Raw genomic sequence first — 24,346 nt, 5'->3', positions numbered from 1 at the left:
TTTCTCAACGCGAGAGCACAATTCTCAGCCCGTAATAACGAGATCCGAACACCGATCGATACGCTAACACCGACGCTCGAACACCAGAATTTCCCGACGCGAAGAAACGGTACGCAATTGACGAACTACCGGCCCGTATGCGGCCGTACACCAAGGTCGCGAGGACAACGCAATATACTCGCGATACCGAACTCATTAACGCCTATCGCGATCTCCAGGGATTCGCCACAACGCTTGTACCACGGTTCCGCGGCCACGATACCATCCCGAGGCCCTTCGCTCTCGTTATCGATCGCGAAATTACACTCAATCTTAACGTACGTTATCCCGAGCGAGAGCGTGTACCGGAGGGCGGTGTCGTGGCTTTACATATCGCGATTTACGGGCAACCTCACCGGGAATACGCCTCCTCCTGGGCTCCTCGCCGTCGCCTTCCACCACGATCCTCGATCCTCCATACGAATATCGAAATACCCGACTCGGGGTGGCTATCGCGTATCTTACAAAACGATTCTCGCCGACGGACGACCAGAGAGTGAAAACGCTAGACCCGCTCGATTGCGGAATCGATACGGTACCCCTTCCTGAGGGGCGCGCGAGCCAATCGGGCGCGAGCTTGCAAGCCCGCGGTGTCCCGGCGCAGTGCTGTCGATACGAGATCTTTCGGGGGCGTGCAGCGGTCCCTCGGCGGCGTGCGACTCCTCAATTCTGTCATTAGCAGTGGACGGAATTCGGTTCTCGCCGGTGTGTCTCCGGTTTGACCCTGGGGCGGTGATCAGTCACCCCGTAGGTCGATGTTTTGTAGAGATCCTTTGCTGAAGCCGGGTGTTCACCCATGCGCTTGGGGCCCCGCTATCGGCGGCCTCGTCCGTCGCTGCCGTACGTGCCGCCCGCCTGCCGCGCTGCTCTCGCCAGCCCGCGATCTCTGCTGCTTCCGCGTTTGCCACCCCTCCCGGGTCATCGATCGTCCTTGATTTTCCTCGCCACGTACTCCCTCGAAGGTTTGCCGTGGTGTGGGTGAGGTGCCGCGCGTATTACATTGCAAAAAAAAAGAACGTCATCAGAACGTGGAAACGCAATTAATTATGACCCCTGGAGATCTCGCCGTTGCCTCCCTGGTCCGTCCCTGGGCGCGAAATTCCGCGTCTTGTGACGGCGGCGGGGCGCCGCGACGATGCGGCGAGCCGCAACGTCACAGTGCATATTGTCGGACATACTATTGCTTTCCGTTTTGTAAAATAATAAATGTTTGTATTAATTTTAAGTTATTATGATAAGATTTACTTTATTAAGCGTATATAATGTAGATTGTTGAACTGAGCATATTTTTTTGTTGATTTCTGTTTGTTATATATATATAAGCTAAGTAATATATAATAGATACATTTCATTATATACTGCGTTTAACGCAGAATGCATTTTTATTATAATCACTGCGCTCCGCGCAGAATGCATTTTTATAATTTTACTGCGCTCTGCGCAGAATGCATTTTCGTAATATTATTACTGCGCCTTCCGCAGAATGCATTTTCATTATAATTACTGCACTCTGCGCAGAATGCATTTTTATAATATTATTACTGCGCCCTGCGCAGAATGCATTTTTACAGTAATCACTGTGCTTCGCTTATAATGCATTTTAACTTTACTCATTTTTTAAATAAATTATTATTTTGTTTTTTCTTCTAAATTTAGTTAACGTGATTTCAATGTTATTTAAATGTTTTCCATTATTTTTATGTAAACCTAAATATTTATTTCTTCGTCTTTTCTTATAATATTATTGTTTGTTTCTTTGCTTTAATTATATTTGTAATTATAGACTGACAATTGTTTTTTTTGTCTAATATAATTTCGGTATTTTTTTTAATTTATATAATTATCTCTGTTTTTAGATTTTATTTTTTGTCCGGTAGACATTATTGTAGCAATTTTTTTCATTATTAATGTTAATGGTATTTACAGTATACATATGCAGTGTAAATATGCAATATAAATATTGTTATTATGTAATTGTCGTTGTTATTATTCTTCCGGAAAAGGTAATAATATTTTCTCTTTTATGATTTTCAGACAATGTCTACGCATTTTTGTCATATCTGTTGAATATTTTTTATTTGATGGATTTTCTTCCAATGCTATTGATACTGCAAATGCTGCTGCAAATATTCCACACGACGTAAGATCTGGCTGCTTGGTTACTTTTTCAAATATTATATTATTTTGTTCAAGATTAGGATATCGTTTTTCAATGTATTTTCGTTCAAAGATTGTTAGATCGTAATAAGAATGAGTGTCAAAATACAAACTATCATATATATAAAGCATTAAACCATCATAGTAAATACAGTGCCAGTGGTTACCGCAATGCTGACCTCCGACAATCTGAACATCGGAAGTAAAGATCGGTTCAATCCAATTTAAATTCATTATAAAAAGAACATCAACACGAGAAAATGTAGTATATCTTTCTATTATCATCATAATTTCATTTAACGTAGTCGTCTCGTCAGGGCATGTATTAGATAAAGTTTTCGATTTTGGATTTTATATAAAATTATATGATCAGCTTTGCAGTCGATTTTTTCTGTGGCTCCTTACCGACTATTTACTCTAGAAAATCGATCTCGAAAATCACAAATTTTGCATTACTTCATACAGACGGCCAGAAAAAGAAGGCTCTATCACGGTTTCAATCACATATTTTTCGCATTTTTCGATTAGATGAAGTGAGAAAAAACATTGCTTTTTGTACATTAGATTTCGAAGAATCCGATGCAACCATAAAATATATAGTTTACCGGAGATTTCGCTGCTAATTTTTTAGTTTATTTTAGTGAAAATGCGGTAATCGAGCAGACATTTTTTAGTCGAGGTAAGGTTGGGAAGACTTGGCAAGCCGCTGGCTAATCACTGTAGTTGCAGGTTATGAGGCTCGTCTTTCTTAGCCGAATTGAATAGTAATTGACACCCCTGTCATGCGTTTTGAAACCCTTTCTCAGTAATTGTCAAAATTCAATCGAAAAGGAGATGTAACCTCACTTGTAACCTTTCTCGACGACTCGCATGATCAGCCGATCAAAACGGAGTCAAATGAGAAAAATCACATAATTTGGAAAAAGTAACATACTTTGGCACGTATGAAATTTTACACCATAATTCATAAAATTATTTTTCCCTTAGCAAAAATTGCCTGAAATATATTTCTGAACGTGAAAACCTACAAACAGTCACATGACTAGCACGTAGCGAGACGCAGGTCGATCATCTAACCACGAATTTTCTTTTTAACACGTTCTCCTCGATTGTTTGTGGTAGTGGATAAATAAGATTATCCATGTTAAAATTATTATTTTCAATTTTATCATTTAATATTATATATTGATTTGGTATATTCGTATTTTTTTCATTAGTATGTGGAGATTTAATCTTGATTAACAGTTTTTCTGAATTATATTTATTATCCTTTTTAGAAAGAAAATCTTCTTCAAATAAAATCTTCACACTCTTGTTATTGGTATCTCACTTTGCTCGTTTAATCCAATAAAAATAGGTTTATGGTCTGAGAAAAAAGTTTCGTATACTCCAGCAGTGTAATTAAATATTCGATCAAATATAAATATTACATCGATTTGGATATTAAAATTTGTAGTTGAAACGTGCGTTGAAAGGGCACGTTTAAAATTTAATTTTTCTAAATATTTTTCCAAAAATCCTCCATCATTATATGAATCGTAGTTGAAATCACCTATTAGAATCTTTTCATTACCTAATGATTTGTTCAAAATATTACTTAATTCATAGGTAAATGCTGTATTAGTTACTGATGGTGATTTATAACCTGTAATAACTTGCACTTCATTTACAGTTAGGAGTATTAAGTCAATATGTCGATGTTGTCCATTTATTGTTTTATCTTTTTGAATATGTTCATTAATATTTCCATTTAGTTCTTTTCTTATAAAACATATTATTCCTCTTGTTGATCGTTTATCATAATTATCTGAGCGGAAAATAATATTAAATCCTTCTAATGTAAAATTATCTTTTGCTATTGTTTGTGTTTCCAAAAAAATTAAAAGGTCTGCTTGTTTATACCATTTATCACAATTTATATTGGTAATATTTTTATTCAAAGATCGTACGTTCTGGTATATAATTTTTATTATATTTCCTTTTATAACTTTTGAGTACGCTAATTCAAGAATTTTCTCTTGTTTAAGTCTTTTTATTTCCAATTCCAAAAAATTTTCTGCGGATGGTTTTTTTGGAGGTATAAATCGACCCAAAATGTATAAATCTGCTATTTTAGTTACTCTACTTAATGCTACGTACAACATTGATCTCGTCATACAATAATTATTTCTCAGATCAATGCATACTTTCTCATAAGTTTAGCCTTGGCTTTTATGAATTGTTAAAGCTTCAGCAGGCGTAATTGGAAACTGTTCTCTTTTGGTACCCCATTCTATCATTAACATTCAATATAACAGAAATTCGTGATAATGGAACTAAACACATCTCCATACAATTTTCACTCATATATACTTTACGTATGGTCGTCTTTGCTCAACACCAACCCTATCATTATGAAAATTTAGCCATATTTTAATTGGTTCTACGGTACCTAGTTTAAATGTTATATACTTTAAAATTCCACAAGCTCCATTAACTAAGCCATCTGCAACATCTACATTATTGGTTATCATATAGTTGATTCCAATTTTTAATGTGATTTTAGAATCTAAACCACTGCATTCTGTTCTTTTCTTATTTTTTAATAATGTTAGTAGTTTATTTCTTGTTTTACTATTTACTTTTCCTAAAATTGAGTCTATTGCTTTAAATTCATAAGCGATTCCATCTTTTAAATCTATCTTCAATTTATTATAAATATATCCACTGAGCGATTGTCAGCATATAACCTTACGGCGTCTATAGGGATGTCATCTTCTGTCGTTTCTCTTGATCTTATTAGATCAATATTGTTTTCAGACATTGTTCCTCTCGCAAGATTGTTAAGTGCTTCAATAAAATTTGTATCCTCTTTTTGTCTTATTATTTCCGTTAATTCTAATAATTTAAATTTGCTCCATAATACATTTTCTGAAAAAACGCTTAACATGCATGATTTAGGTGGGAGATATATCGAAGTATCCATAACTGGTGGTAATTGATAAAGATCTCCTACCATCAAAACAGAAACCCCACCAAAGCTTCTGTCTTGACCCATTATTTATCTTAATCGTGTATCAATTCGACTAAACATCGTACTACCCACCATCGATATTTTGTCTATAATTAATAATTTTAATTCAAATAAATTCTCTCGTATAGTATTAGCCACATCTTCTGACAAGTCTGGCATTTGTCCTCCGTATTGCGTTACTGGCAAAGCAAAAGTTGTGTGTAACGTTACTCCACCTATTAAAAATGCTGCTTTGCCAGAGGGTGCGCATAATAATACTTTCACTTTATTATTTTTTTCACCAGGCATATCATCAAAGTAATTCAGCAATATTTGATAAATCGCATTAATCACAGTGCTTTTTCCCACACCAGCAGATCTGCTTAAAAATAATCTAATTGGTAACTTTCCATTCTTGAAACAAAATGTAAAACATGCATTGTAATTTATCGTTGTTTATCATTTAATTCGCGAAATATATTCATCATTTCTTCTTTTGTAATTTTAGATGGACTACTTATTTTTCTTTTATTTTTATTTAAGCCATCTGCAATACCAGTTTGAGTAAATATATCTACCTCTTGCTCCTTTTCTACATTTGTTTTTAGAAAAGATTCTATCTCTTTATTTTCAATATCTTGCTGATCTTTTTGTGCTTGATCTAATGCATCGTTAATTTCTGCATCACCTATAACTGAGTATTTTTTTCTATTCTCTTCTATTTTTTGAATATTTTCTATGTAAATATTCGCTCACAATCTTGTGTCTCTACATCGTTTAATTCATTTTTCCATGGCAAAAATAATAAAACTTGTTCCCTGAAATAATTATATCGATCTTGTTGTAATTTATATCGATTAAATCTAATAATTTTCAAGTTTTTTCGTTGTTTAATTTCACTGTCTTCACTATATTTGTCATCGCTATCACTTCTATTTGTATAAATTTTATGTTCTAAATTCGCCGCAAAATCAGCAAGACAAACATCTGGATATTTAAAATATCCGCACAAAATTACCTTTTTTAAAAACAGGTAAAAAAAGGCGCCAAGTACACGTATAGTGTATATGTTGTTACCTAAAAAAAAAAAGAAAGTGGTAGTATTATACCTCGAAAAAACCTAAGTAACAAGTGGTAGATCTTTATATCTCGAAAAATCTCGAAAAAATCTAAGCAGTAGTATCTTTATTTCCGAAAAATTATAACCCAAGTGATACACGTCACAAAATTATGTTACCTTATCAAAAAGAAGAGTCGCGCTTCAAGTGATCTATTACAATTACAAAAAAGAAATGATATCTCTTTAAGTTAGAGCGCCAATTACAGAGAGAACATGTATATTGCCTCAAAAAATAATTGTTGCACTACATTGAAAAATCTTTACATTGTGTCAATTAGAAAAGAATGTATAATAACAATTTTATAAGATTAAAAAATTTTATTTAAATTTAACAAGGGAATACAAGATATTTAAATACAAAGTTATTTACATGTGTATTTTTTAATGGCCACAAAGAATTACAGAAGTAACAGTACAAAATAAAAATATTTTATTAAAATACATAAATTTTTCTTGTAAAAAAACTTGGCGCTGCTAGACCTTTTAAATAAATAAAAACAACAATAAATAAAAATAATTCAGAGAAGAATACAATGGGAGTAATATTAAATGATTATCAGCGTGGATGTGGGAGTGAGTGATATGGGTGTGCGTGACTACGCGGACGGCGGATAATGCGACTTATAATTAAGTATAGAATAAGTTTATTTTATTTATTTAAAATTTCGAGGTCTAGCAGCGCCAAGTTTTTTTACAAGAAAAATTTATGTATTTTAATAAAATATTTTTATTTTGTACTGTTACTTCTGTAATTCTTTGTGGCCATTAAAAAATACACATGTAAATAACTTTGTATTTAAATATCTTGTATTCCCTTGTTAAATTTAAATAAAATTTTTTAATCTTATAAAATTGTTATTATACATTCTTTTCTAATTGACACAATGTAAAGATTTTTCAATGTAGTGCAACAATTATTTTTTGAGGCAATATACATGTTCTCTCTGTAATTGGCGCTCTAACTTAAAGAGATATCATTTCTTTTTTGTAATTGTAATAGATCACTTGAAGCGCGACTCTTCTTTTTGATAAGGTAACATAATTTTGTGACGTGTATCACTTGGGTTATAATTTTTCGGAAATAAAGATACTACTGCTTAGATTTTTTCGAGATTTTTCGAGATATAAAGATCTACCACTTGTTACTTAGGTTTTTTCGAGGTATAATACTACCACTTTCTTTTTTTTTTAGGTAACAACATATACACTATACGTGTACTTGGCGCCTTTTTTTACCTGTTTTTAAAAAAGGTAATTTTGTGCGGATATCACGCCTTTTTGTAGTATATTACGCATTGTATAAACAGTATGTACAGGATAAAGCTATTTGGAGGTATAATACTACCACTTTGTTTTTTTCGAGGTAACAACATAACAGGGTAACAACACAATACATATACACTATTATGCGTGTACTTGGCGCTCATTTTACCTTTTTTTTAAAAAGGTAATTTTGTACGGATATCACGCCTTTTTGTAGTGTTACGCAATTTAATCTTATAAACAATATACCTTATAATTTCATAAACCGTATATAATACAAGGTATGAAGCTAAAAGTGTTACGGACTATTATTTCTAAAGAAAACAACAATTTAATATTTTGCTCAGTTTTTTAAAAATAATAATCTGTAACCCTTTTAGTTGTACACCTTGTATATATTTTTCAATTTCAACATAAAACATAATCGCAATAAAGCATGATTAATGTTAATAAGTCGTTAACTGTAAAATTCTTTATTTATTTTTATTTGCGTGTTTTACTGAATGTTGTTCGCAACTGTATATGTACCGATATCTTCAGGTATCGATATTTTTGATAATTATTTTTACGTCAGACATAATTTTAATTCATCCAATTTTTATTATGTCTAAACATAATTTTTGTCCAATTTTTATTATGTCTAGACATAATTTTAATTCAGCGATTTTTATTATGTCATGACATAATTTTAATTCTGCCGCTAGGGAAATTTTAAGTCGATTTTTATGAATCAAGCTTGAATTCAATGTTTAGGTGTCCCAGGTTGCCGATGACGAGGTCCACATAGCGCGCTCTATAGTTTTCGGTGTCCAGGTGTATTAATACCTTGAATTTGATGGCCACGTGTTCCAAGTTGCCGATGACAAGGTCCACATAGTGCGCTTCGTAGTTTTCGGTGTCTACATGTATTAATACCTCGAATTCGATATCTACGTGTTCTACATTGGGTGCGTTCAGCCGATACTTTGCTAGCCTAGCAATCGTGAGCAGTCGCTCGTTTTCGCTCGTTTCCTCTTTTTTGACTTACTGGATTAAAAAGAGAAGAAACGAGCAAAAACGAGCAACTGCTCACGATTGCTAGGCTAGCGGAGTATCGGCTGAACGCACCCATTCAGATTTAAAGTTATTAATACACCTAGACACCAAAAACTATGAAGCGCATTATGTGGACCTCGTCATCAGCAACCTGGGACACCTAGACATCAATTTCAAGGTATTAATACACGTAGACACCGAAAACTACGAAGCGCAATATGTGGACCTTGTCATCGGCAACCTGGAACACCTAAACATTGAATTCAACATATTATTACACCTGGACACCGAAAACTACGAAGCGCACTATGTGGACCTCGTCATCGGCAACCTGGGACACGTAGACATCAAATTCAACGTACGATTACACCTGGACACCGAAAACTACGAAGCGCATTATCTGGATCCCGTCATCGGCAACCTGAGACTCGTGGACATCGAATTCAAGATATTAATACACGTAGACACCAAAAACTACGGAGCGCACTATGTGGACCTCGTCATCGGCAACCTGGGACACGTAGACATCGAATTCAACGTATTATTACACCTGGACACCGAAATCTATGAAGCGCATTATCTGGATCCCGCCATCGGCAACCTGAGACACGTGGACATCGAATTCAAGATATTAATACACGTAGACACCAACAACTACGGAGCGCACTGTGTGGACCTCGTCATCGGCAACCTGGGACACGTAGACATCGCATTCAACGTATTATTACACCTGGACACCGAGAACTACGAAGCGCACTGTGTGGACCTCGTCATCGGCAACCTGGGACACGTGGACATCGAATTCAAGGTATTAATACACGTAGACACCAAAAACTACGGAGCGCACTATGTGGACCTTGTCATCGGCAACCTGGGACACCTAGACATCGCATTCAACGTACGATTACACCTGGACACCGAAAACTATGAAGCGCATTATCTGGATCCCGTCATCGGCAACCTGGGACACGTGGACATCGAATTCAAGATATTAATACACGTAGACACCAAAAACTACGGAGCGCACTATTTGGAACTCGTCATCGGCAACCTGGGACACGTAGACATCGCATTCAACGTATTATTACACCTGGACACCGAAAACTACGAAGCGCACTGTGTGGACCTCGTCATCGGCAACCTGGAACACGTGGACATCGAATTCAACGTATTATTATACCTGGACACCGAAAACTATGAAGCGCACTGTGTGGACCTCGTCATCGGCAACCTGGGACACGTGGACATCGAATTCAACGTATTATTACACCTGGACACCGAAAACTACGAAGCGCACTGTGTGGACCTCGTCATCGGCAACCTGGAACACGTGGACATCGAATTCAAGGTATTAATACATGTAGACACCGAAAACTACGGAGCGCACTATGTGGACCTTGTCATCGGCAACCTGGGACACCTAGACATCGAATTCAACGTACGATTACACCTGGACACCGAAAACTACGAAGCGCACTGTGTGGACCTCGTCATCGGCAACCTGGGACACGTGGACATCGAATTCAACGTATTATTACACCTGGACACCGAAAACTACGAAGCGCACTGTGTGGACCTCGTCATCGGCAACCTGGGACACGTGGACATCGAATTCAAGGTATTAATACACGTAGACACCGAAAACTACGGAGCGCACTATGTGGACCTCGTCATCGGCAACCTGGGACACCTAGACATCGAATTCAACGTACGATTGCACCTGGACACCGAAAACTATGAAGCGCACTATCTGGATCTTGTCATCGGCAACCTGGGACACGTGAACATTGAATTCAAGGTATTAATACACGTAGACACCGAAAACTACGGAGCGCACTATGTGGACCTTGTCATCGGCAACCTGGGACACGTGGACATCGAATTCAAGGTATTAATACACGTAGACACCGAAAACTACGGAGCGCACTATGTGGACCTTGTCATCAGCAACCTGGGACACCTAGACATCGAATTCAACGTAAAATTACACCTGGACACCGAAAACTACGAAGCGCACTGTGTGGACCTCGTCATCGGCAACCTGGGACACGTGGACATCGAATTCAACGTATTATTACACCTGGACACCGAAAACTACGAAGCGCACTGTGTGGACCTCGTCATCGGCAACCTGGGACACGTGGACATCGAATTCAAGGTATTAATACACGTAGACACCGAAAACTACGGAGCGCACTATGTGGACCTCGTCATCGGCAACCTGGGACACCTAGACATCGAATTCAACGTACGATTACACCTGGACACCGAAAACTATGAAGCGCACTATCTGGATCTTGTCATCGGCAACCTGGGACACGTGAACATTGAATTCAAGGTATTAATACACGTAGACACCGAAAACTACGGAGCGCACTATGTGGACCTTGTCATCGGCAACCTGGGACACCTAGACATCGCATTCAACGTACGATTACACCTGGACACCGAAAACTATGAAGCGCATTATCTGGATCCCGTCATCGGCAACCTGGGACACGTGGACATCGAATTCAAGATATTAATACACGTAGACACCAAAAACTACGGAGCGCACTATGTGGACCTCGTCATCGGCAACCTGGGACACGTAGACATCGAATTCAACGTATTATTACACCTGGACACCGAAAACTATAAAGCGCACTATCTGGACCTTGTCATCGGCAACCTGGGATACATAGACATCAAATTCAAGCTTGGTTCATAAGAATCGACTTGAAAATTCCCTAGCGGCACTTTCTGCCAAGCATAGAGAACCTACTTTTCCGTTGACTCAATATTTATTATATATATACCTAATTTTTACTTAAATAGAAATCTTCCTCCTGACCGATAAGTTTATCGACCTAATTTTGAAATACGCGCGCGATATCGAAACTGGCGATACCTGCGCCGCCAGCGTTGAAAAAGTGAAAGTGACGTTTCTCTGATAGATCGCGGCGTTAGGAGGAGGAGTATCTTAAAAATAAATTTTCACATTTGGACTTTGCGTCGCAATATCTCCGCTCGTAAGGCACGTAGCGGAATATTATGAGAGAAACCCCCCCCTAATTGGACCCCAAGCTATCGATCAAGCCTACTTAGAACTTGATCCGTTCACTCGTTATCGAGATCTCAACATCTCGGGTACTCGCAACCCGTCGCGTCGCGTAAAAGAGTCACGGTCGGTCTCGCTCCGCGTGTACTTGGCGCGAGACACTACCGTGTCTCTTGATAATTCCGATTCTCGTACTTTTCGATAATATTTTTGTAATAGATATCCGTTGAATTTTCATTAATTTTTTTTAAATGTTTTTTGTTTTTCAACATTCGTACACGCTCTTTTTGCGGAGAAGTGTTAATATAAATAACAACTCTACTACACAATGAAAGTGGTAGACCGAGAACGTGATAAACTGCTTCTTGTGCAGACATAGTATTACCGTTTATAAAAATGTTAGCAATTTTTCTAAACTTCCGTCTAATATCTAAATTTCCATTTTTCAATTCTTTTGATGTTTCTCTTATAATAATCGTGATAGGCCTGCATCGACTTTTGTAACATAATTAATCATATACGAAGCACAACTATAGGGATCTAAAACAAATTGTATATTCATATTTGATTCAAGAAGTGTCAACATCACTTTGTTGTACGCATTAATGGCAACTTCGTTGCTTTGTCTTTTTAAGAAAATCTTAGTTTTTGTTAAAGTGCTTCTGATTGCCTGAATGTAATCTTTTTCGGTCATTTTTAAACGTTCTAACATTTCCTCGAAAGAGATTAGTATGTTTTTTCCAAAAAATTCTTGCATCATCTCTTTAATTTTTTTTACATTTAATTTATAATTTTTAGTCTTCTTCTTTTCTTCTAAAGGTTTAAGAATCAACGTATTTTTCATAACAAACATTGGAAAGTTAAACCTACACAAATATTTATTTTTTCTACCTTTATAACATGTCGGTTTATGTCGATGTATCTGTAAACGTATTAATGGATTTTTATCGTCGTAATGACAAGTAATAATTTTATTAATCCACTTTATTAACTTTTCATTTTCGTTTTGATTTTCTTCACTATAAATTGGAGCATTTTTACAATATAAAAGATTATGCGTATGAACTGATCCTCTAGCTTGGAATTCTCTTCTTTAAAAGTAATCAACAACGTAATTTTCTCCAAATGGACCATGTTCATTTTGCAATATCGTCATAATCTGATTGAATCTTTCTTCTATATATCGTACACACGTTACCGGATCTTCTCTGATCAACTTAGTTTTCTCTGCCATATCCAAATTTATAGCATCATGAATGCTGATGTTTTTATTTTTTGTAATTTGTATAAAATTTTTAATAAATCAGGATTTTTGTGTTCACATGCAGAAAAGGTAATAAACATTGTTGGAATTCCACATTGTCTAATCATGCCAAGTAAATGCTTCTTATTGCTTTCCCAATATGATGGTGACGACCTCACTTGTTTCAAAAATCTATATCCATCGTCATGACGGATAGAATTATTTAAAAAATTATCATCTTTAATTTTTTTAACAGTTAAGTTTTCATTTCTTTTCACTCTCCTTAAACAAATATTTAAATTTGACATTACTAATCTTTCCAATTTTTGTTTAGCCATAAATAAAATCCTTGTAGGTTGACACGATCTTCTGTCTCTATGTCTAGCTTCAAATTTAATTCTTTCAGAGTATGACAATTTATTTTTTTAATCCAAAATTTCTCCTCCATAAATTTTTGGAAAGCATAATTCATCAATATTTTCCGTTAAATGCCAAGGTACTGAAAATTTGTTTTGTCCCGGTGCTATAGTTGCTATATTTTCAGATATTTCTTTATTCCTATCTATAATGAGAACTTCATCAATTGCTTTAAAAGAAACCGATTCTTCAGAATCTGAATTATCGTTGTGTTCTTTTAAATTTGATCGATTTATTGCATTCGTGCAGCTATGGCACTTATCATTATTATCTACAATAAAATCCAACTCTGCATTAAAGTTTTTGTTATATTTTTTAAAGAATTTATCGTCAATTTTTATATTGTTTTTTATATACAAAGGAGTATGTCGTAAATATTCTAAAGTTTCACAAATTTTAGCTGATTTTATGGTTTCATACATATAATCAGACTTATGTTCCAGGTTCCTTTTTAGCTTTAATTGTATAGTCGACATTTCGTCGAAACTTCTAGGTAAAATATTTATTATCTCATTGATTTCAACCGGAATATTAACAATACTTCCTTTTAATGATAATTGTGGGTTAATAGCAAACGGTTGTAATGCTTTTATTTGCATGAATGGTATATATGGTGATACCATTCTTTCTTCAACCGCTGTCAAATTTGTTACGACCTTTGGCACATTATTGAACCTTAAATCCTCGTTTGCTGTTGTTTTTGGAAGCTGTTCTAATGTGATATATCTTTTACAAGTTTTACACATATATTCCGATGAGTCATTGATAATTTTATTAATAAATTCATCAATATTCATCCTTGTTTTAATTAAATTATTTCGTATCTTGGTAATATTAAAATGCTCTACGGATTTAAAAAAAAACAAATTTTTACAACACACACATACTATATCTGGTCCAAATTTTTTGTTTTTTAAAAATTTCATCATCAATACATTATGATAATATTCAGTATCTTTTACGCCACTATTTATTTTGTTTTGAACAGAATATCTGTAATTTTCTCTATGTTTGAAAAAATTATCTAATCTTAACAATCTTTTACGTTCAATATCAAAAATTCTTTCATTTGCATTGTAGTTAACATCTTCTCGTAACGTGCGCAAAGCTTGTATTCTATTTCTATTTTTGATTTGTTCATTTATCTGGTAACTTGTATCTTTCCTTTTGACTTTTATACTTTCTACATTTTTCTCCTTTTCAGACTCTTTGTATAATAGTTTTTCTCGAATAATTTTTATTCGTTGCTGATTCCAGTATCTTTCTTTCTTTTTATACTTCGGATTTTGACGCATTTGTGCCATGCGTTGTCTGTTTTTTTGTCTTTTAGCTTCCTTGTATGACGAAGAATCTATTCGTATTCTTTTTAGACGTTCAACTGTTTTTTCTTTTTCTTTACTTTGTTGTTGTATATTTTTTTATCGTATTTGCAATTTAATCATTCTTTAGATCATTAATATCACTGTCATTTGTTGTTTTTTCATTAATAACATTTTGATTTTGCATATTGTCTTTATCAGTCAAAAAACAATCACATTCACATTTTCGTTTCATGTTTCTTTTTTGATATTTTTCTTTTGTTCTTTTTCTTTATATTTTTTATCAGATCGTAATTTACGCATCAAAAGTTTATTATTATTATTTTTGGAATTTACACTTTTTTTCTTTAATTTTGGCATTTTAATAGTTTTTTATTAGTACGTATTATAAAAAATTGTGGAATTACAGTTTTAAAATATAAACTATTTTAGATATTAATTTATTGCTGAATATTGTACATTTAGTTATTATTCTTCCCGAGCGCGTGGAAACAGAGGCAGAGGAAATTGGGTCAACAGAGACTGGATTGAGAAAGGATGGAGTGAGGAAAGATTGAGAAGAGGGGAATATCGAGGAAGAGGAAGAGGATGGACAGGCCAACGGAGAGAAAGCGGACGAGGAAGCCTAGAGGATGGAATACCAACGAGAGGCGGGAAGGACCTATTTTTATTTTCAATTATTAATTTTATTTTTAATTATTAATTTAATTATTATTGGATTTATTTTTTATATTTATTTATCAAAAATGTTTTGTGTTTAATTAAAAATAAATTAGTGTATTTTAATTAATAAAATTTGTTCTCTTAAAAATTCTGCGTTTAACTATTGATTTTAAAAACAATATTTTCTTAAAATGAAAGTCTAACCAATAAATAACACACATATTTAAACAATTTTAATTCAGGGATCCTTTCAAAATTCAAAAATATAAATGTACGTAAGTATCTCAAAATTCTGTATTTCGTGGCATTTTGACACTCAAGTCAACTTTAACCCTTATAGACCTCAAGTTATTTTGACACTCAAGTCAACTTTAACCCTTATAGACTTCATGTCTCAACCGCGGAAAAGGAAACTCTTTTGTTTTTAACAATTTTTATTAATTTAAATTTGATCACAATTTAAATAAAACGGTGTTGCTAAAAAGTTTATAAATAAAAAAATTTCTCAATTTACTTAAATTTCTTTTATCAAAATTTTAGTCTAACATGTTTTTATGCTTTTTTTTTCTTTCTTTTTCGTTTTCATCTCCACTAGAATCTGTACATTTTTGTTTTTCTTCCTTTCTCATGTCACTTTTCGGATTAATCTCTTCCTCTTTTTGATTATTTTTATTTCCACTGGAATCTGTACATTTTCATACATTTTATTATATTTATTATATTATAGTTGAAATAGACATAATAAAAAGTCAAATAACGACAAAGGTAAAAGAAAAATTTTTAATTAATTATATATGAAATAGGGGTAAAAAAAACTAGAAAATATGATAGAATTAGATCGCTATCTCAAATATTGAGAAAGCTATAGCGTAAAACACACTTTTCTATTTCATTAGAAAAGGATGAGCCGGATGAAGAAAAAAACAAGAAAGTAAATGAAGATAAAAGAAAAAAAAGAGATGGCAAGCAGTTAAAAGAAAGAAATTTTGAACAATATTTGCGGAAGTTAGAACAATCGCGGACATTTCTAAAAAAATTCAAAATTTTTTTTAAAAATAAACCTTTTTACCGATCATCACCTAATTCAATACCAACCTTCCTTGAATAATACTCTATCGATTAAAAAAAAAACAACAGCCCAATATCTCAATATTTGCGAAAGTTAGAGCAACCACAGACATTTCTAAAAAAATTCAAAATTTTTTTAAAAAAGAACCCCTTTACCGATCATCGCCTAATTTAATACCAACCTTCCTTGAATGATACTCTATCGATTAAAAAAAAAACCGGCCCAATATCTCAATATTTACAGAGCAACCACAGACATTTCTAAAAAAATTCAAAATTTTTTTAAAAAAGAACCCCTTTACCGATCATTTCCAAATTCAATACCAACCTTCCTTGAATGATACTCTATCGATTAAAAAAAAAAACAGCTCGATATCTCAATATTTGCGGAAGTTAGAGCAACCACAACATCAAATGTGCACATACATACATACGGACGGGTTTTTTTAGACGATATTTCGACGTTTTACAACAATCTGAACATATTGGCAGAAGAAACTCAAAAACTTTTTTTAAAATCCGTTCTATTTAAAATAAAAAAATTTTTACCATGACCCATTGCGTGACCAGAAAAAGCAAATATGTTTCTTTAAATTTTTAAGCAATAATTGATATCACTAATGCTATAAATCATGATCACATCAACGATGAAGATGAATACAGCGTGTTTTATGTAATACTAGCTTTTTTGCCCGCGCTTCGCGCGAGCTCAAAAGCTCTTCCTTCTTTTCCCCGAATTGTAATATTTACCCCCAAAAATACTTTTTTTGAAAAAGGACCTTTTTTAAACAATTTTGTGTGGGGGCTTCTTGTCTCCGGGCTCAGACCTCTTCCCAAACTCTCTACAGTTTAAGTTAGAGTATCATGAGATAGTTGGTTGTTCTAATTTGAAAACTGTAGATTTGCATAGCGGACAAACATACATACATATACATACATTCATTTATATATATATAAAAATATTCTTTACAAAATACACACTAAAAAAATAAAAAATTATTACAACATGTTATAATTATTACGTTTTCTTTTCTTATATTGAATATTTAATAGTAAGATTTATTTCTTTTTGCTATCCCAAGCAATTGCTTCGCAGTCGAGTATACAATTCTTAACCAGATTGCTGCAAATATTCTTAAATCGTTTAATATAGACAAAGCCATCCCCCTCTCTCCTTTTCTCTTTCTCTCTCTCTCTCTCTCTCTCTCTCTCTCTCTCTCTCTCTCTCTCTCTCTCTCTCTCTTTCAATTGCTGTTTCGAAATTACTTGATGTAACTCTGTAATAATAATTAAGTTCAATTGTTTTAAACAAAGTTGTTTTAAACAAAAAATTTATAATAGCAATATTTTTAATTCTATTCTCTTTATTTCTTTTTTATAATGTGCAAATATCCTTCTTTTTCATGAGAAACGAAACAAAATTGCGAAAATTAGAGCAATTACATACATTTTTTAAGCAAAAATCGAAAACTCTCTCTCTCGCTTTCTCTTTTCTCTTTCTTATAATGTGTGAATATTCTTCATTTTCTTAAGAAATGGAAAGACAGGTCACGTACATTTTTTTTTCAATTTATATATTGCGCAATATATTGTGTTGCAATAAAATTTATAATACCAATATTTCTAATTCTATTTTCTTTATTTCTTTCTGATAATGTGCGAATATCCTTCTTTTTCATAAGAAACGAGTCAATAGTATTATATAATGAAATTTTTTTTCAATGTATATATTGCGTAATATATGTGTTGCAATAAAATTTATAATAGCAATATTTCTAATTCTATTCGCTCTATTCCTTTCAAGAGTCCAATACTCTTTATCTTTATTTCTTTCTTATAATGTGCGAATATCCTTTTTTTTCATGAGAAACGAAACAAAATTTGCGAAAATTAGGGCAATTACGTACATTTTTTTAAACAAAAATCGAAAACTTTTTCTCTATCTCTCTTTTCTCTTTCTTAGAATGTGTGAATATATTTCTTTTTCTTAAGAAATTCACATATTATGTAATCTATATATATAAAATAGAATGTCTGTATGTATAAATGTATGTATGTCTGTTCTTTATACACTCTTAAACTATTCAACCAAATTTTTACCAAAAGTATATAAAATAGGGGGTAAAAGTCGTTTAAAAAAAATTATTTAAAAAAAAAACGTATTTTTTGGAAAACTTTTCTTATAAAACTATACAGTTTATAGCACTCCCTGGAAAATTCTACTCCTGTTTTTATATACAATTCTTTAAAATTCGATCAATTATTTCCCGAAAAATTCGTCAAACTTCTGATACCAGTTTTAAAAAGATCGGTAACAAAAAATTATATACTTTATAGCACTCCCCGGGAAATTTAACCCCTACTTTATGTACAATTCTTTGAGATTCGGTCATTTGGAACCGATTTTCAAAAAGATCGGTAACCAAAAATAGTACACTTTATAGCACTCCCCGGAAAATTCTACCCCTACTTCATGTATAATTCTTTGAGATTCAATCAATTATTTCCCGAAAAATTTAAAAAATTAAAAAATCGGTTTCCAAACAGATCGGTAACAAAAATTGTTACACATCATGACGCTTCCCGTAAAATTCTACCCCTACTTCATATACAATTCTTTGCGATTCGGTCAATTAACTCCTGAAAAATTGGAAAAATTTCTAATACCGGCTTCCAAAAAGATCGGTAACGAAAAATTATACACTTTATAGCACTCCCCGGAAAATTCTACCCCTGTTTCATATAATTTTGGTAAAAATTCGGTTCACTAACGAATGAGTAGTTCGCGGACAAACGGACGTACGGACGGACAGACAGACAAACAGTCGGGTTTTATATAATAGTATGATATATGATATATGATATGATTCTATTATTCTTTATGATTAAGGCATCATAAAGTTAAAAAAAATAAAAGGAAGAAAAAATAAAAAAAGGACAGAGAAAAGCCAAGAGACAAAGAAAAGAGAAAGAGAAAGAGGGAGAAAAGAGAGAAAGAAAAAGAGAGGGAGGGAGAGAGAGGTTGAGAGGAAGGCTGGAGAGTATAGAGAAGGAAAGAGATGGGAGGAAGAAAGAGCAGGGAGAAGTGAAAGAGAAAGAAAGTGGAGGATAGGAAAAAGAGATAAAGCAATGGAAGCGAAGGTAAAAAAGCTAGAAAGGTGGAGAGAGTTAGAAGAGAGAAACAGAAAGAGGAACAATGTAGTAGTGAAAGGGGTGGAGGTAAAGGAGGGAAGGCGAAAAAAAACGGTAGAAAAGCTATGGCTAGAGATGGAGGAGGAGGGAAGAATAAAGGAGATAAAAGAGATAGGAAGAAAGACGGGAAAAGAGAGGATGGTTTTAGTTAGGTTAAAAGATAGAGTAAGAAAAAGAGAAGTAATGCAGAGGAAGAATGTGTTGACAGGGAGAATGGAAAGAATAGAAGATGACATAACAATTAATTTAAGGAAAGAAAAATGCAATGGAGCCTGGAGAGGATAGCTGAGAAGGAGAGAAGGAATAGAAGGAGAGATTGGGTAAAGTACGGAAAGATTTGGATAGAAGGGAAGAGGTGGACTTGAGATGAGGAAAAAAGTCCTGAGAGATGGAAGGGAAGATGAGAGAGAGAAGCAAGAAAAGGGAGAGGGGGAGAAAGAGGAACAGAGGAGAAAGGAAAGAGTAGAAGAGAGGGAGACGGAAAAATGAAATGTAAAAGTAGTGAGGAAGGAGGAGAAACGATGAAAGGGGTGGGGGTAGGCAAAAAGAAGAAGGAGGAGAGGGAGAGTAGGGAGAAAGAGAGTGTGGTGAGGCTGAGGGGAAGGGGGAAAGGAGTCAGAGAGAGTAGAGTGTGGAAAGTAAAAAAGAGTGAAAGAAAAGAAAAAGAGGGAGAGGGGGAAGAAAGGAATGCAGGGGGAGGAGGAGGGAAAGGAACAGGAAGGAAGCCCAAAGATAGGCTTTTGAGATGTAGCGGGAGTGAAGGGAAAACAGGAAGGGTTTTAGGAAAGGATAAAAAAGTGGGATGTCGTGGGGTTGGTGGAAACATGGCTGAAATAGGAGAAACGGGAGAAGATGAAGAATAACGTGCCAAAGGAGTTCAACTGGAGGATACAGGGTGTAAAGAAAGAAAGAGTTAGAAGAAGAGGAAAAGCAATAGATGGGATAATGATGGGAGTCAGAAAGGTGTTAGAAGAGAAAGAAGAATGGATAAAGGAGGAGGTTTAATGATTAGAGAAGTAAAATGGAAGAAGGATAAATGGAGATCGGCAATAGTTTACGTAAGCAGCAACTTATGATAATGGATAGTGGGGGGCGATTTCAATGCGAGAACAGGGGAGAAAGGAGCGCTGGAGGATGGAGAAGAGGGAGTTGAAAGAAAATCGAAAGATAAAATGATAAATAGGCAGGAGGAAGGGCTGATTAGATGGGTTGAAGAAGAAGGGTGGGGAATTATAAATAGAGCATAGGAGGGAGATGAGAAGGAGGGGTGAATTTACAGGAAAAAGAGGGGAAACAGTAATCAATTACGCGAAGGGAGATAAAAATGTTTGGGAAAGAGTGACAAGATTGGAGGTGGGGTGTGAGGTAGATTCAGATCACCAATCAGTAGCAGTACGGGTGGACAAAGGGGGTGGTGGTGAGAGGAGAGGGACAATAGCGGAGGAAGAGAGGTGGGTGGAAGAGACAGACTGGTCGGAAGAGGCAAGAGAGGAGTTTAGAAGAAGAACGGAGGAGGTAGAAATAGGTAGAGGGGGGGAGGCAATATAGGTAAAGAGATCAAAAAGTTGACAAAAATAATTAAGATGAAAGAAAAGATGAGAAGAGTAAAAAGAGGGGCAGAAGGAACGGGAGGATGGTGGGATGGGGACTGTAGGAAAAAAAGGAAGGAGGTAGAAAAGTTATTGAGAGACTGGAAAAGGGGAAGACAATATAAAGAACATTATAAAAAAAAAGAAAGAGTATAAGGAAATGTGTGAGAGGAAAAAAGAAAAAAAAAGAAATCTGCTAAAAAAGGTAAGAGAGGCGAGAACAAAGAAGCAGGTGTGGGAAGTAATAAAGAAAGAAAGGAGAAGAAGAGTAGAAATTAATAAGGGGATAACAATGGAGGAGTGGGATGAATACTTAAGGAAGATGTTAGAAGGAACGGAATATAAGCGAAGGTTAGAAGAAGGAAAGAAGGATGAGCAGGGGGCGGAGGGGGAAGTAGAGAAAGAAGAGAGGATAGGATGGGAAGAGGTAGAGAGTGCTGATAGGGTTGAAAAAAAGTAAAGCGGCGGGAGAGAACGAGATAAGAAATAAATGTATATCCATAAATGTATATCCATAAACTATTATTTCAATTATCATTTCCTTACTTGCCGATATTGTGATATTTTAAGTGTATTAATTATAATTATATAATAAACGACAAATTTGTTTAAAATTAGAAAATTTCAAAGGGATTGGAGAGAGTGCTGTTATACTACATATTTAACTTTTAGAATACTCTGTATTTATGTTTTCTATTACTATTAATTAATATTATTGTTAGAATTAAAAAGATCAAAACTTTTATTATTAGTTGTACCTATAATACACATAGTACATATATTATGTAAGAGAAAGGGTGAAATTATTATTTACTATGCTTAAGGCAAATGAATTATACTAATAAAAACTTTATACTATCTATTACTAGAAACATAAAATATTAATTCTTTGTATTTAATAAAAAGAAACTTAGAAACACTTGCATTTTTGTCATGTATCCTAGAAGGGTGGATTATATGACATTCATGGGTAAAATGTAAGCCTTATAAAAAATTACAAATAATGTTTATTTATAAGGCAATAAATTGTCATAATAAGTTATAAAATATGTGTAACAAGTTTATTAAAATGTAAGAATAATAAACAAATTATAAAACTAAAAAATTTTTAAAAGAAGATAGAAGAACGATAGGTGCATTAAAGATTATTATTGTTATACGATCCAAAAAGAGAAAGAAAAAGAACACATAGGAGATTTCGAGTTTTAAAAAGTATCCGTACTATGGCCTAAATCCTGCATGCTAACTTGCCGTATATCCTAAGCACAGGAGGGATATACAAGATATTAAGGTAAACAAAAAATACAAGAGCTGTGCACTTGTATTTTGCTGTATTCCATCATTTACTATCCCTCTACACTTATGTGTCATGAAATAACCATTAAACTTTTTATATTCCTTACAGTAATTATTTTACGTAAGTCGTAACACAAGATCGCGCTTCTTACTACGGTGAGAAATCAATTCAAATCACGACAGTTTCGTTAATATTAACAGTAAAGTAAAAAACTGAAATTACAACACAATACCAATATAGCATAAAGGCACGTATAAAAGAATAATTGCGAGCAAGTAACTTCATTCTTTCTATTTTTTCTGACATCTGCGAACACATAGTCGATTTCGACTAATAACATGGCATCGATGCTAGATGGCTAGATTACGATACATGTAAATGTATGCGTATGCTAGATGGCTAGATTGCGATACATGTCTATGTATGTGTATACGTATGTATAAAAACTCTATATGACTCTACATGAGTTTATTTTTTTTTTGAAATCGATATGTATCGGGTCGGTAATTGAGCATGACTAGCTGTGCGGTGTAGCTTGATTACTGTACAGGGAGGCCGCGTAAATTTGTATGGGCCCCGTGCGCGTGCGTGATCAACCCGAGCTCCCATAGATCTTTTCAGCAGTGCTGGGGATCGCAACGGAGAGTGGTGTGCGCGTACGGATAGCCCTGCAGAGGCGCGTGGTTTCTCGCTTTGGGGCTGTTGTGAATTGCAGTGCATTCTATATAGCCTCATAAGCATTGTGTTTTTATCTTATCGCTGAAAGAAATTAGGTGATAGAAATTAAACCATTATATGTCAATAAGAATGTTGGTTTATCTTGTCAAAAGAGGAATGCTAATGTTCAATTGATATTTAAATCCTGATATAGATGGAAAAAGAGACAGAAAATCTTCCGGTGGAAAAAGAAGGCCAAGATGCGCTGGTGATCGATTACGACAGCGATAGTAGCATCATCACGGTAATAGAAAGAGAAAGAGATAAGGAGGAGACTGAAGGAAGGGGTGCAATTTCGAAACGCAACAAACAAAAACCTACGGTTGTGGAAAACGTGGATGTGACAAATGCATGGGTAGAGAATCGCCCTGTACTACCTATAGGAACGAAACTGCTGTATGAGAAACAAGAAAAGATGGTTGCAAAAATGGACTCGGTACTAAAGATGTTGGACAAGGCTATGACCAAAGCTACCTCCATGATGGACAATATGGTAGAAGTTGCCCATGTAAATCTAGAGAAAGAGAAAGTAAAGCTTAGACGGTTAGAGGTAAATAACAAAAATACGCAAAGTATAGTAAAGAACGGTATACAAATGGTTAAAGAATTAGAAGTAGAGTCTAAAAAGAAAAAGTTAGATAAAACAACAGTCTGTTCAGCCGAGAAAAATAAAAGTTTAGAGACAATTAAGAGCGCTTTAAAGGTAGAATTAAACAGTCAAAGGTTGCATATTAGAAAAGAATATAAGCTGACGCAAAAATCCAATTTTGATCTTTGAATGGATTATTTAAAATCCGAATTAATGAATAACGATTTATTAGATGTAATGGATTCAAACATTGAAAGTCCAGAAAATCTTTCCGAATTAAAAGTTGCTAAGAGAAAAAGTCTAGTTAGAGATATAATAATCAATCATTTAGATGAAAATTATCATAAAAGGATTTTACATGAGAAAGAGATCCGAAAGAAATTTTGAAGAAATTAAGAGGTTATAAAAAGAGTGAAGTAAATGTTACTCATGCATCGGTACGAGCTAGACTTTATCAAATTAAAATAAGAAAAAACGAAAAAGTAAATGATTTTTGCGAACGCTTCGATTCAATAATTAGAGAATATAAATCATGCGAAGATGCGGTACCTCTCGCAGAACAAGAGATTAGATCTGCATTTTATCAAGCTGTGTCAATAAATGTAC

General features: G+C 34.3%; 1 protein-coding gene and 1 pseudogene across 3 annotated transcripts in view; one reads left to right on the top strand and one right to left on the bottom strand.

The window, feature by feature from the left end:
- Window positions 1-24,346, bottom strand: part of LOC143903594 (caspase-1) — a 110,377-nt gene that overhangs the window by 54,468 nt on the left and 31,563 nt on the right. The gene's annotated exons all lie outside the window — the stretch shown is intronic.
- LOC143903617 (uncharacterized) overlaps window positions 1-24,346 on the top strand; it is a 71,991-nt pseudogene that overhangs the window by 43,293 nt on the left and 4,352 nt on the right. The window contains exon 6 of the transcript XR_013258758.1: window positions 23,306-23,701. The product of XR_013258758.1 is annotated as an uncharacterized LOC143903617 (transcript). The remainder of the gene's footprint in view (window positions 1-23,305; window positions 23,702-24,346) is intronic.

The sequence above is a fragment of the Temnothorax americanus genome, unplaced genomic scaffold (assembly GCF_048541705.1).
Source record: "Temnothorax americanus isolate GAGA-0224 unplaced genomic scaffold, ASM4854170v1 Scaffold105, whole genome shotgun sequence".
Lineage (NCBI taxonomy): Eukaryota > Metazoa > Arthropoda > Insecta > Hymenoptera > Formicidae > Temnothorax > Temnothorax americanus.
This window is presented reverse-complemented; position numbering and strand designations above follow the sequence as displayed.